Genomic DNA, 12,426 nt, shown 5'->3' on the forward strand with positions numbered 1-12,426 from the left:
ATACCAGTGGTACCCACAAGGTTTACTGGGAGGATGGAGTTCTCTACACTGAGGCTAGGACCCTCAAAGAAGGGGCTACTAGGAGAGTAGTGGTCCCCCAAAAGTATAGAGAATTCCTCCTTACCTTAAGCCATGATATCCCCTTAGCTGGTCATTTGGGACAGACCAAGACCTGGAACAGGCTGGTCAACCATTTTTTTTGGCCTGAAATGTCAGAAAAAGTCAGGGAGTTTTGCAGCTCCTGTGTCACCTGTCAAGCCAGTGGCAAGACAGGGGGCAAGCCAAAGGCTCCCTTAATTCCACTGCCAGTGGTTGGGACTCCCTTTGAGAGGGTGGGGATTGACATTGTTGGTCCCCTAGACCCACCAACTGCTTCAGGTAACAGGTACATTGTGGTGGTAGTGGACCATGCCACCAGGTACCCTGAGGCAATACCCCTCCGGACAATCACTGCACCCACAGTGGCTAGGGCCCTACTTGGTGTGTTCACCAGAGTGGGATTCCCAAAGGAGGTGGTCTCAGATAGGGGCACAAACTTTATGTCAGCCTATCTGAAAGCCATGTGGGAGGAGTGTGGTGTTACTTATAAGTTCAGCACACCCTACCATCCACAGACCAATGGTCTAGTGGAAAGATTCAATAAGACCCTGAAGGGCATGATCATGGGTTTGTCTGACAAACTCAGGAGGAGATGGGATGTCCTCCTCCCATGCCTGCTGTTTGCCTACAGGGAGGTGCCACAGAAGGGGGTTGGATTCAGCCCCTTTGAGTTACTGTTTGGGCACCCTGTAAGAGGCCCATTGTGCTTGGTGAGAGAGTCTTGGGAAAAGCCTCTCAAGGAAGCCAAGGAGAATGTGCTGGATTATGTACTAGGCCTGCGGTCTCGCATGGCTGAGTATATGAAGAAGGCAAGCAGAAACCTGGAGGCCAGTCAGGAGCTCATGAAGCTCTGGCATGATCAAAAGGCTACCATGCCTGAGTATCACCCAGGACAGCTGGTGTGGGTTTTGGAGCCCATGGCTCCTAGGGCACTACAGGCCAAATGGACTGGGCCCTATCCAATCCTAGAAAAAAAAGGTGAGGTCACCTACTTGGTGGACCTTGGCACCCCCAGGAATCCTCACAGGATCCTGCATGTTAATAGGATGAAACCCCACCAAGACAGGGCAGACATGACCATGCTGATGGTCACTGATGAAGGGAAGGAGGAGGAGGGTGAACCTCTGCCAGACCTCCTGTCCTCAAAGGAAAAAGATGGGTCAGTGGAGGGAGTGGTACTCTCTCCCAAACTGACAGATCAGCAACAACAAGACTGTAAGCAAGTCTTGGGACAGTTTGCTAGTCTGTTCTCCCTGACCCCTGGACTCACCAATTGGTGTGTCCATGATGTTGACACTGGTGACAGCTTGCCTGTCAAGAACAAGCTGTACAGGCTGTCTGACCAGGTCAAGGCCAACATCAAAGCTGAAGTGGCTAAGATGTTGGACCTGAAGTAATTGAGCCCTCTGATAGTCCTTGGTCCAGTCCAGTGGTACTGGTGCCCAAAGCTAATCCCCAAGGTGGGAAGAAAGAATTAAGATTCTGTGTGGACTACAGAGGTCTAAATGCAGTCACTAGGACTGATGCTCACCCCATACCTAGAGCTGATGAGCTCATTGACAGGTTGGGGGCTGCCAAATTCCTGAGCACATTTGATCTGACCTCAGGATATTGGCAGATTGCCTTAAGTCCAAGAGCTAAGGAGAGGTCAGCATTTTCCACACCAGAGGGCCACTTTCAGTTCAAGGTGATGCCCTTTGGGATGAAAAATGCTCCTGCCACCTTCCAACGGTTGGTGAATAGAGTCCTATCTGGGTTGGAATCTTTTAGTGCAGCTTATCTGGATGATATAGCTGTATTTAGTTCCACCTGGAGGGACCACCTGGTCCACCTGAAGGAAGTGCTTCAGGCCCTGCTTCAAGCAGGCCTGACTATCAAGGCAAGCAAGTGCCAGATAGGGCAAAGTTCTGTTGTGTACCTGGGCCACCTTGTTGGTGGAGGCCATGTACAACCTCTCCAACCCAAGATCCAGACTATCCTGGATTGGGAGGCTCCAAAAACCCAGACTCAGGTCAGGGCCTTTCTTGGCCTGACTGGGTATTACAGGAGGTTTGTTCAGAATTTTGGGACCATAGTGGCCCCTCTGACTGAGCTTACCTCCAAGAAACAACCCAAGAAGGTCATTTGGACCCCAGAGTGTCAGAAAGCTTTTGACACCCTAAAACAGGCTATGTGTTCAGCACCAGTGTTACTGGCCCCTGACTATAGCAAGGAATTTGTAGTGCAAACAGATGCTTCAGAGGAAGGGATTGGGGCAGTGTTAGCACAAGTTAATGAAGAGGGCCATGATCACCCAGTTGCCTTCATCAGCAGGCGACTACTCCCCAGAGAGAAAAAATGGAGTGCCATTGAGAGGGAGGCCTTTGCTGTGGTTTGGTCCCTGAAGAAGTTGAGGCCTTACTTGTTTGGCACTCACTTCCGTGTACAAACTGACCACAGACCTCTCAGATGGTTGATGCAGATGAGGGGGGAGAACCCTAAACTGTTAAGGTGGTCCATTTCCCTACAGGGGATGGACTTCACAGTGGAGCACAGACCTGGGACTGCTCATGCCAATGCAGATGGCCTTTCCAGGTTTTTTCACTTAGCTGATGAGGACTACCAGGGTGTAGGTTAGTACCCATCACCTTTCATCTGGGGGGGGGCAGTGTAGGAAAGTCCTTTTTTTTGCCTGATCACCCCCACTCTTTCTGGATAGGTACTGGTGGTTACTGACTCTTGGCTGTGCCCTGGGTACTGCTTACCAGTCCCAGGGCCAGTGCTCTGTGTAAAATGGATATGCAAATTAGGCTAATTATAATTGGCTAAGTTAACCTACCTATAAGTCCCTAGTATATGGTAGGGCATGTAGGTTTAGGGACCACAGCATAGGTGGTGCACACCTAGGTGCATTGCTGAGGTGCCCAGTGTCATTTTAAAAGCAAGCCTGCCTTGCTGGCTGCTTTTAAATTAAAGTTATATGCAAATTCGACTTTGGAATTAAAGGTACTTCCAAAGTCTTAAACTACCTTATTTTTACATATAAGTCACCCCTAAGGTGTGCCCTATGTGCCCCTAGGGCTGGGTGCCATGTAACTATAAGCAGGGACTTTATAAAAATAGATTTATAAGCCCTGGTGAGGTAAAAACAGCCAAATTCGTTTTTCCCTCATTGAAGTAAATGGCCTTCATAGGCTAGAATGGGCAGACTTTATTTTAAATTTTAAAGTCTCCTTAAATGTTACATACCAAGAATTTGGTATCAAATTGATTGTTATAATAAATCCCACAACTTCCAGTTGTTGGATTTAATATAACTAGTGCAGGTAAAATGTTTAGACTTTACCTAAAAAGTTGCCAATTTCAGCTCTGCATTGTTTTTGCTCCTGTGCTCTGATTGGCCAGCCTGCAGCAGCTTCTGCCAGGCTACTTTAATGAGGTGTGAAGTGGCCTGACTTCACACAAAGGAATGTGCTTGGGGGAGAGAATCTCCCCTCAGCAGATGGGGAAGCAGGAAGGGGGAGGGCTGCCAAACTGGTCTTCAAAGGCAGAGAAGGACATCTGGAGCACCCAGCAACACCCCCACATCCTGCAACCCCAGACAGCTAGGTGCCCCCTTGATTAGATTAGGAGAGGGCAGGAGAGGGGTGTGTTTATGATTTTTAGCCACACCAGTGGGTGGGCTCAGCCAGATCTCTCCTCTAAAAATCAGATTCATCCATTTTGGATTTTTAGAGACTGTTGCCTTCTGGGATGGATTTTTGCCACACTTCCCAGGAAGTGGTCATCACAGGGGGACGACCCTGTCCCTGATTGGAGGACCAGGGCCCCCCTGCTTTTCACCCAGGAACAAGGATAAAACTGGCAGACCTGCACCCACGCCTGAGATCCCCACCAAATTTCAAGAAGAAGGAACTACAAGGAGAAGAAGGACTGCCCTGCTGGACCCCTGGCCTGCACCTGGACCCTGCACTCAGAAAGACTGCACCAGCTGCACACTTGGGCTTCACCACAAGAAGGACTTTGCCTGGCTTCCACTGGTTCAAGGAGGGACTCCCTGTTTGCTACAGGTGAAAAATTGCTAACCAGAGTCCCCTGCACCAACTCCTGAAAAAGTGACCAGCTGACCACTGCCCAGTGGCCAAAAAGGAGTTTGCGCCAGGTGCACTCTGGGAGTTGAAGTCCGCACTTCCCAAGGACCATCACAGAACTTCTGGACCCTTGGGGTGAGCTGTGGACCCCAAAAGAACCTTAAAAGAACATCTGGGTGAAGCTCCAGAAGTTTGGAAAAGATTGGAGAAATTTTAGAAAAAAGCTCCATAAAGTGACCGACCCGACGCGGAAATTCTAGCCGGCTTGCCTCAACCGCGACCCGGCCTGACTTCGTGGTTCGTCCCGGTAAAGAAAAACATCCGAAAAAAAGACTAAGTCCGAACGTAAAAAGTTGACCGGGACCTTCCAGCCATCGTATCCGAGAAGGGCTCCACGGACGTCGGATCAAGATCGAGGTTTACCCCGGTCGAAGGATTTTCATCTCGAAAAAACGACTAAGTCCGAAGGTAAAAATCACCACCGAGGAAACCGACTTCGCGTATCCGAACAAGGGCTCCAGGAGGTCGGATTCAACTGGCAGGTTCGTCCCGGTGAAGAAAAACTTCAAAATAAAGACTAAGTCAGAAGGTAACTTTTTAACCGAGGCTTCCCGCGACCTGTAGCCGAGCAGGGCTCCATCGCGGTCGGCCTGAAAGTTTGACTTTGTCCCGGTCCTGGTGCAACCAGATGACCCGATTGGCGCTTTTTGTTTCTATGCGCTAGAAAATAATAATACTTTAAAAATTCATATCTCCGGTTCCCCTGAACCGATTTTAATCGTTTTTGTGTCATTTTAAAGATAAAAATATAAGCTATTTTTATAAATTGGTTTTGGATTTTTAAACTGTTTCCTGTGTTTTATTTAATTACTGTTGTGTGATATTTGAATGCTTTACACTTTGTCTCCTAAGTTAAGCCTTGACGCTCGATGCCAAGCTACCAAGGGTAGAGCTGGGATTAATTTACTGAGACCTAACTGTACTTTTGTGGAGGTTTGTGGCTTGTTGCTAGGTGTAGGTACCTACCTGCCCTACCAATAACCCATTTTCCAACACTGTCTGAGTGTGTTTTGTGTACAATTGTCCAGTATTGTATTGTATTTGTTGTTTGTGGGAGTCTGTTGTGGGTAGTGCTAGTTTGGGGATAGTTGGGCTCTTTTAGTTGTTAAGTTTACTTTTTTGTACTTCTACTTTCCCCCTTTTCTCCTTTGTTCTTTTTCGGTGCTAAGATATTGGGTAGGCCACGTCTTGGCAGGATGGGTGAGGAGGACCTTGGGGTGTTTATATGGCTGGTGTGCCATTTCCTCCCACTGATGATCGAGGCAGGGTGATACAAGGGTATCACACCGAGGCGTGACGAATCCGGTGGGGAAAGGTCCTGCATCACTTGTAGCGCGTGTATGGGAGCCAGAGGAATGACCACCAGCTGAAGCACCACTGGGCTGACCTCATCACCAAGGAGCAAGATCTGATGGACCATCTGGCAATAGTAATGGTGGCCCTGTTGGTGAGTACAAATCATGTAAATGTGCACAATTAAAAGATCTGTAGTGACATCAGATGATTTGTACAATATCTGCCGGCTAAGTTGCTGACTGTGTGGAATGCTTCAGAAACATACAGGGTCATTGATGGACTATGTGAAGGACCACAATTGCTAGCGGTCAGGCAGCACATGCTCTGCAAACTTACAGAATACTTTTGCTTAATGTAATTTGGTGCCACCTTTGTGTCAGACAGCAACACAAATTAGGAGCCAATCATGTCTATGTAGGTCACATTTGACAGTGAAGTATAGATTTTAAATAATATTGGCAACCTTTGTTGACGCAATAGCTAGACTGACTTTCTAAACACTACATGATGCAGAAATTGAGTGCTGGCTTCACGTCAATTGATGATAGCAATGTGGCCCAGACATATGTCTCATGTGTGTCTGGTGAGTGTGTAAGGAAAGCGTTTTTGGAAGTTCTATGAATGTTAGGGATTATTGTGGTCCTTCATCATTTTGGATACATGTCAGATCTGGATTTGGAAACATAGGGAAAAGGTGTAAGGTGCCCTCAGCTAACATCTTACACTGGTATTTGGTGTTTGGTGTTCCACCTTTCGTTTAGGAATGGCAGGCCAAAGGTATGCACATGGGTTCATATCTCTATGGTTGGTGCAAATCACCATAGCTGTGCCACATCAAATGAAGAAACTGTAACAACATGAGGGCTTACAAAAGACCCTGCACCTCTGTACATTGTACCTATGTGTCATAAATGTGTCATGGCCACATAGGCTGTTTGACTGGTAGTGCAGTCCTCAAGTAACCAGGCTTTGGATGTCTCTCTAGTATGCACATGATGAGACGAATACACGGCATCATTATGTCTGCTCACTAATGACGGAGCATGTTTGCTACCACATGATAGTTAGGGCCACTGCATGTGTGCAGATATGTGTGTAATTGTCACAGGAGACCCATGCTATGTACATGTTAGCCATGCTATATCGGATGCAGTATCATCATGTCTGAGTGGCTTTACTTACTTATGTCATCTTACACATAGTTTTTGTCTTTGGAATTGTTGGTCAGTGCACAGATTTTGAGCACATTTCTTCCTTCCAGGCCTTACAGGTGGACCGGCACCCTACACTGTGGGCGAGGTGGCTTCATTTGAGGACCCCGACCACTCCAGTAAGTGTTGATATGTCTGTTATGTGTTGTGTTTGCTGGTGATGTGTGATGGACTCCAGTGTGTTGAACACATAGCAAGGTATGATGTGCTGGCCCATCATTTGTCTTGTTCCATGAGTGGGATTAAATTTTTTAAGCATTTTGGAGTTTGCCAATGCTTATCCTATTGTCTTATCTAGGGATTCTAGGTCATTCCTGTAGGCCCTGCAATGTGAACTGGGGTGAGTCATGTGGATAACACTTGTATCAACAAGAGTCGCACTGGAACTAATCTCAGATTTAGTCTGCCTGTCAGACCCACATTCTCCCAGAATGGGACTGCAAAATGCTTACCCACAGACTTCTGCTTCCCTATTCACCAAAGTACTTGTGAATCTGTAGGGTGAACTTCCTAGCAGCATGTAGCTCCACAGGTAGTGCTACAAGTATGTGGCACTTGAGTGCAATGGCCTAGGTGTGCATGCAAATCATGGCCATGGGTGTTCTTGCAACTCTGTGTCTGTTGTAAGTCATGCCTTACTGGAAGTATATGATGTGGACAAAGATCTGCATTTCCAGACATGTGTGGCGCTGGGATTGGTCAAGGGTTTGCTGTCTCCTATTTGTTGATACACCTGACCTGTGGTGTGTATGTAGAGCCAAACACATGTCCAGCTTTCTATAGCTTCCTGAGTGTCCATGTTGTTTGAAATGGTTAGTTGTTTATCCACCCCTCCACCCTCAAACACAGGCATGGGTTTGTGAATAGTGTACCTAGGACTGATGATACAAGTATGTTACACAGACATGTAAATCAGTGAATGTTTGGTCGGAACCTAGTATACACACTCAGGTATAGCACAGGAGTACTATACGAGCAAGTCCATTTACAACTTGCAGATCATGTGGCCCTAGATTTCCATCCTGTACACTTACATTTGTAGCCCTAGCATTGGCGCAGGATGGGCTGCATGATTGTTAGCTGACAACTGTCAGAACTCTGATGCCAAATTAATGCCAGTTGTTACCCATCTTGTAGGGTTTGGATGTGCTATGTGTGATATGACCTTTGTAGGCTGGCCTGCCATTTACTTCCTCAGGGACATTCAATGATCTGTATGATGATAGGAGCTGTTACAAGTACAGTAGATGTACTGTCTGATTTACTTATTGTGCCATTTCACACAATGCAGTTCCTAATGTAATTTTATTGCCTTTGTCTTCACAGCTGCTAACATGACACCCATCCAGGTCCATTAGTTCCAGAGGCGGGCAATGCACTGCTAGCATATCCTGCTGGTAGAGTCGTGGTTCAGACGGATGCCCCGAAGATACAGGAACGAACGGGCCTACGGAGCATGGAGGGCTGTCCCACAGGGTGGCCCTACTCTGCCCACAACAGCCACCACCAGCACAACCACCACTTCCACCCAGGTGGCACCAACCACAGCTGGGACTGTTGTCCCAACAACGTCTGCAGTAGCTCCAGGCCCTAGCAGTGGAACACCTTCAGGGCAGCCCACAGGCATAGACTATACACGCCCACACACATCCTCAGCTGGTACCCAGACCGCCCCAGCTGCTACCGTTGACCCTGCAGCTTTTCAGGACATGCAACGCAAAATGGACCGTGTCCTACGGAAAATTAGTCACCTGAGCCGGGATGTTTGCCATATGAACAGGCGTGTGCGGTCCATAAAGCGGACCCTCAGGAGAGCCAACCTCTAGACTTTTTAAATGGACATGATTCCCTCCCCTCCCTCCTCTTTCCTTGTTCTTATACTTTGTGGGCTTAGGGGGCTTAGTGTTAGGTTAGTATAGGCTGTTAGTTTAGTTAGTGTTAGTGGGTGGGAGGGTCCTGATTATTTCTATTTTTTCTTTTTGAGTGTGTTGGCTATGTTGGGGTTCTTGTGTGTTTACAAAAAAAAAAAAAAAAGTTAAAAATATCAAAAAATACAAAAAAATATATATTTGTTTAGTATAGGATATAGGCCCTCATTCTGACCCTGGCGGTCTTTGACCGCCAGGGCGGAGGACCGCGGGAGCACCGCCGACAAGCCGGCGGTGCTCCAATGGGGATTCCGACCGCGGCGGTAAAGCCGCGGTCGGACCGGCACCACTGGCGGGGTCCCGCCAGTGTACCGCGGCCCCATTGAATCCTCCGCGGCGGCGCAGCTTGCTGCACCGCCGCGGGGATTCCGACCCCCCCTACCGCCATCCAGATCCCGGCGGTCGGACCGCCGAGATCCGGATGGCGGTAGGGGGGGTCGCGGGGCCCCTGAGGGCCCCTGCAGTGCCCATGCCACTGGCATGGGCATTGCAGGGGCCCCCGTAAGAGGGCCCCTACATGTATTTCACTGTCTGCTGCGCAGACAGTGAAATACGCGACGGGTGCAACTGCACCCGTCGCACAGCTTCCACTCCGCCGGCTCGATTCCGAGCCGGCTTCATCGTGGAAGCCTCTTTCCCGCTGGGCTGGCTGGCGGTCTGAAGGAGACCGCCCGCCAGCCCAGCGGGAAAGTCAGAATTACCGCCGCGGTCTTTCGACCGCGGAACGGTAACCTGACGGCGGGACTTTGGCGGGCGGCCTCCGCCGCCCGCCAAGGTCAGAATGAGGGCCAGTATGTGTTTAGGTTAGTATCTGTTGTACTCCATGTGTCTTGTCTCATAAGGGGGGTGAGGGGTTGAAGTTTAGAACGTTTAGTTACATGTGATAAGTAAGTTTCGCTTAGGTTAGTTAGGTACAGTTGTGGGTAATGAGTAGTTAGGGTAGATTAGGGTAGGTAAGACTTTTCCCCGAGTTTCCTCTTCTGTTATTTCCGTTTCATAAATATATAGTGAACCCTTTACAGTATGTGTTAAATGCTTGTGGATCAGGGCCTTGGCATAAGTGTACATGAATTTTGTTCTATTACATTTGTGTCCTATGCTACGAACAAATCCCAACTGAGCTGTAAGATTGGCAGCTACCCCAGAGCTACCTTGTAAAGATTCCACCATTCATTGCAACCACCAATCACAGTTAATATAGATCCCAACGTGTTTTTTTCAATAAGTATGTTTTCAAAGTCACAAACAGCGCTTCCAGATTTAGTACTGGGGGAACTGTTTTAGGTCTGACTGCAGTGTGATGTTCAAGGAAACCCTTATAAGGTGAGTAGTCGTAAGCACTCTTGTAGTATCGTCTTCATGACTCACAGACATCAGTTGTGACGCTGTTCAGCATGATTACTTATTTGGATGGAAACTCAGACACCTCCATTCATGCAGTTTTTTGAGTGTTTGCTTAGATTTGTGGGCACTGTTATATGTGTTAGTATTGCATGGTGACAACATTTTGCTGCCACTATTTGATGACTTAGATATCCCTTGAGGAAGCATTATTCTGTCAAACACAGCATGATGGTGTATGTTTTCTCTTTTCATCAAATATTACCCTCAGGAAGGGCAGAATATGATGCAATCCAGGCCACTGTGCAAAGTTATCTGACTACATAATTTCAGAACCGTTGTATTGACAAGCTACATTATTTGACAGTAGGCACATTTCAGTTATCTACTGCACAGTTGATGTGTCACATTACACAGACACAAAGTGGTTGTGTAAGTGCTATTTATTGAAAAGTGCTGTAGTGCTATATGTACATTGTCCATGATTGTGAGTCCATTATAGTGACATCTTCCATTGTGGTCCTACACAGGTGCTAAAGGAAAATGCATTTGACATGATGGGGTGATGTGTCAGACAGTGCAGAGGGACAGGATTTGCCAATGAGTAAGTGAGAGACAATCACTGGGCAGGATGACAAGATAAACAGTGGTTTGCAGAACAGTCATTGAGTACAGTTGTTGTAAGACTGGCATGTTACAAAGCGCTGGACCTTGGTAATAGTTGGCCATGTGGCAGGGACTAGTGCTTCCGGGTACTTTTCCGTGTGAAGGTGATCTGTTCCATGTCTTCTTCTTCTGATGTGTGTGTTGCCTCCTCTGTTCTTGGTGGTTGTGAAGGGTCAATACACACCTCAGTGTTAGAAGACGTGGAGTCAGACATCCCGGTCGCTGCTACCTGTAAAGGTCTTAAGGGCAGTACTGCTGCAAGGAGGAGCTGCTGATTCTTAAGAATAGAGCCACATCACGATGGTAGGCAGCCAGGTCGGCCCTGAGGGGGTCATGATTGCATTCGTGCATGCAGTGGAAGGTTTGGGGTGCAAGGTATTGTGGCAACTCCCTTACTGCAGTGGTGAATTCCTTGACAGTTTGTTGTAGTCCTTGCAGGATGGATGTTAGGGCTTGCATGGCTGCTGCCTGATCTGCAGATGACATCATGCACGAACGCACCCACTCTAGGCTGGCTGCCATAGTTTGCATCCCCACCCGCTCCTCCTTGGCCAGCTCCCGCTGTACTCCGACTACAGTTCTCTCAAAGCTGGTGCCTGTGTCGTCTCAGTCCTCAGCTCTATTGGAACTGGCAGGTCTTACAATTGGTGTTGTAGGTGGGTCCTCTGTGATGGCTGCTTGTTCTGAGCTCCTCCTTGTGACTAAAGGTGGGGTCTGGAGGGTTCCAAGGACATCTTGGATGGTCTGCTGGGTGATGTTTGTCAGCTCGTCATCCATGTCATCAGGGTAGTCCTGGACAGGCATATCCGCAGGAGATCCATCATCCTCTGAATGAAATAGGGCACAATTAGTGTGTCTGTGTTGTGGCATTGGTGATGTGACATGCCTGCCTTGTGATGAATTCACATTGTGATCTTATTTCTGTTCATTGCTCCAGTCTTTCAGATGGGCATTCTCCCAGGTCTATGGCCCACCTGCATGTCACATGTATTGTATTAAGTTATTAGACTTGTCGGCATCATCTCCTCTAGTGTTGTTTTAGGCCAAATAGTGAATTGCCACCTTCTTGCCCTACTCAAGCCTCCGTCTACATCCATTCTCATGGTGAGGCCGTTCACTGGCTGTGGGTGCTCTGATGGCACTAGCAGCACACTTAACAATCTGGACCTGCCCCAGTCTCTGATCTTTCACATCCACTTATATGTAGTTGACATGTAGCGTATCCTATGCATAGCATTGTTATAGCACGATATGGATGTTAGCATTGGTAATGTGTACAGCTGATGTTGGGAATGTGTGGTGATTGGATTGCCCTGATAGTCGTAGCAGTGTCCTATTTCCTCCTCTGACTGTGCAGGTATATTTCAGTGACCAGTTACGTGTCCTCCCCCTCAATGCTGTTGTCTGAGCAGTAAGACATTTGGGATGTTGCATTGTGACCAAGGCACAGGATGGACCCTGGCATATGCAGCACGGGTGTGTTCTTAGTGCTGTGTAGCTCCTACTGTTGATGGCATTGGCTGATGTTTGCGGCAACTATGGGCATTCACATTTGACAGGACTGGAGCCTTTGTCTTGTTTCATGGGATTGTTGAAGTTGTCATCCTCAACCCACTAATTTAGGTGTGTATGATCCATGGGGACGTTGCTGCCATTGGCTAATTGACCAGCACACACAGCGGAGGTGGTAGTGGCAACTGTTGTCACTGTTACATTCCAGTTGTTGGTATGGCTAGAGGTTGTTAATTGGGCCCT

This window comes from Pleurodeles waltl, chromosome 4_2, assembly GCF_031143425.1.
Source record: "Pleurodeles waltl isolate 20211129_DDA chromosome 4_2, aPleWal1.hap1.20221129, whole genome shotgun sequence".
Classification (NCBI taxonomy): Eukaryota; Metazoa; Chordata; class Amphibia; order Caudata; family Salamandridae; genus Pleurodeles; species Pleurodeles waltl.